Here is a 3,145-nt window from a genome sequence, read left to right on the forward strand (position 1 = left end):
GAGTTTAAGACACTGAATGGGAAAGAAGTAGAGGAAGAGCTGAAAAAGATATTTAATATTTCCTTGGAGAAAAAGTTTGTGCCCAAACATAGTGCATCTTTTTTTACCATTTGAGCAATGAGTAATAAAGTGGATCAGTCCCCAAAGGCAAAGGAAGTAAAAATAAATGAATGGGACTACACCAAACTCAAAGGCTTCTGCACAGTGAAAGAAACCATCCACAAAACAAAAGGGCAACCAGCCTAGTGGGAGAAGATATTTTCCAACAATATCTCTGATAAGGGGCTTATATCCAAACTATATAGAGACCTTATACAACTCAAGAACCAACAAATCTAACTAAAAATACTTTCAACAATAAAGTTAAATTTTAGAAAATGAGCAGAGCACCTGAATAAACACTTCTCCCAAGAAGACATAAAAGTATCCAACAGATGTATTAAAAAATGCTCGAATTCTCTAGTTATTAGGAAAATGCAAATTAAAACCTTATGAAAGGGAGGAGGGGGTAGTGCTGGGTGAAAAAGGTGAAGGGGTTAAGCAACAACAACAAAACTTACAGACAAAGACACAGCATGGTGATTTCAGGAAGGGGAGGAGGTGGGTGAAGTAGAAGAGGGGAAAGGGGGATCTATGGTGATAAGAGGGGACTTGACTTGAGCCGGTGAACACACACTGTGATAGATAGACGATGTATTATAGAATCATACGCCTGAAGCCTATATAATGTTATTGACCAATCTCACCCCAATTAGCTTAATTTTCTTAAAAAGAAAAAGGAAAAGATCCAAGTTAGTTAATGCTGCTGAGAAATGAAGAATTATCACAAATATAAACGTCTAATTTAGTAATGAGGACATCACTGGTCACCCTCACAAGAGCATCATCAGTGGGTAAGTGGGGATGACAGCTTGATGAAAATGAACCGACGAGAATATTCAAATAAAGAATTAGAAACAGTGCTTATTAGTCAGTAAAGACTGTACTTTGTAGAATATAAGCCTATTGGTCCAAACAGGAACACAAACTATAATATATTTCTGTGTTCTTACATACCAAACTCACAGTAGTCAGCTTTTCAGAGGAGGCGTTAGCTTTCTATGTAACGCTTTGCTTTTACTCTTTTTTTTTTTCAAGTAAAGTGCACTGGATTACTTATATCAGCCTTCAGAGATTGTTAGTATTTACCTATATACTCTCTCTTCCTTGTGAGCACATGGCTAGATCACATTTTCAACCCTCACAGCTGTTTGGTAGAACCATGTGACTGAGATCCAACCAATGGAATGTGATGACAAATGATAGGCACAGCTTTCAGCCTAAACCATGAATGCTTCCCACCAGTGAGCTCACTGCTATCTTTCCCCACTGGCTGATGGAAGAGACACTGAGGACATAGAAAAAGTGGGGCCACAGATGAGAAGATCTGGGATCCCTGAACAACTGTAGGGTACAACATGGGAGGTAATGTGGGTGAAAAATAAACTCTTCCTGAATTGTTCAGTGTTTCTTTGTTTGTTTGTTTCAGTAGCTGGCTTCATTGAAGCATGCAATGAGATAAATAAGGTAAAGTGCTTTTAAACATGGCTGGCACTGAAAACACTCTGGATAGGTCAGCCATAATGACTGCGGTTGTCATAAAGGATCTGAAATGTACATCTCATTATCCTGTTGGGTAATAGATGCATGGTTGTCCAGTGACCATATGATGAGGACTCTTAAAGAGAAACAGGAAGTTTGAGGCCTATATAGTCCTAACCCTAAGTCAATTGTTTCAATGCTGGTAGATAAAAAGAAAATGTCTCCAAAGGAGCATTTTCAGACATTTCCCAATGGACCTTGCTCTTCCCCACGTGACAGCCGGAGCATCTCTCCCCACTGAGACGGGGTGGGCATGGCCTCTGTTTCCCCAGGCCTGTCTGCTTTGTTCTGCAGCTCTCGCCTGACTAGAACCTCTGTGCTCATGTAGGGTCCGAAGAGCTGCGAGGTCTCCCCTTGTCCCACTTGATCAGCACGTAACCTGCCCACTGCTGCCCTCCCTTCCTTGTCCAGGACTCCCAGAGCCAAAGTTTCTGAGACTTTACAAACTACATTTCCCCTTTTTACTCTAACAGACTTTCCTTCTACTCAATTCTGTCCTTTAACATCCTCTCTCCTCTTACCACGTTCATTTCACTTTTTACTTAAGTCCAGCACCCCTGACTAGGAGGCCCCAGAAACCATGGCTGAAAGTCACGATTCTAAACTGACCCTGACTATCCCCAGACTCATGAAATTTGCTGCTTTTCTCAGATTGAAACCAGACACAATGGGTCTAGGCCACCTGTCACTACTGGAGCCAAATTAAGCAGAGACAGGATGGAATCATATATGAGTGTTTATTCCAATAACGCTGGTAGTATGGGGAGTTACCCTGGGAATTCTGCTATGACCCCCACTTGCCAGTTGGCTGTTTATATAGGCTTGAGGGAGAAGATAGGTATGTGAAGCTGTGTGCTGCAAGTGTAACAGAGAAAGCGCAGGGTAGGGTCTGGTTGGGCCTTCAGGAGTTCAAAGTCTGATAACAAGGTGGCTAATCTTCTATGATGTTACAAAAGCTCAGCCTGTTCCTGAGGCAAACTCCTACATGTGGGCAGGGTCCGGGCACAGCAATGGAATCAAAGGATGTTCTGTCCTTGGTCTGTCCTCAAAGTGTATCTTTTATGAGTAATGGACTCATCAAGCATCTTATCTTTTTATGGCCTTGTTTCATCCTCCAGTTTCCCAAGGTCTGTAAGAAAATCACTTACCGGAGAAACTAAGATGGCGGCATAGATAAACACTGGGAAATTGCTGCCTCCCACAACAATCGAATAATACATCAAAAACACAAAACGGACATCATCCAGAACTACAGGAAGCCTGGCTGAGTGTAAATTCTACAACTAGAAGGAAAGAAAAGCACACTGAGAGCCAGAGGAGCTGCGGAAGTAAAGTGCAGAGGTAGGGGGAGGGGGCGCGCGCAGAAAGGGTCTGGCACCTGAGGACGTGGCTGTCTTTTTGAATCCGGAGGGAGTCACAAGCTCCCAACGGCTCTGAACTCCGGTTCCGGGAAGTCTCTGGGGCCCCAGGACTCATACGGGGAGAAAATGGGGTGTCTGGCAGG

General features: G+C 43.0%; 1 protein-coding gene across 1 annotated transcript in view; it reads left to right on the forward strand.

Moving 5' to 3' along the window:
- Positions 1-3,145, forward strand: part of LOC102753338 (arylamine N-acetyltransferase 1) — a 16,334-nt gene that overhangs the window by 493 nt on the left and 12,696 nt on the right. The gene's annotated exons all lie outside the window — the stretch shown is intronic.

Source organism: Myotis davidii, unplaced genomic scaffold (assembly GCF_000327345.1).
Source record: "Myotis davidii unplaced genomic scaffold, ASM32734v1 scaffold3930, whole genome shotgun sequence".
Classification (NCBI taxonomy): Eukaryota; Metazoa; Chordata; class Mammalia; order Chiroptera; family Vespertilionidae; genus Myotis; species Myotis davidii.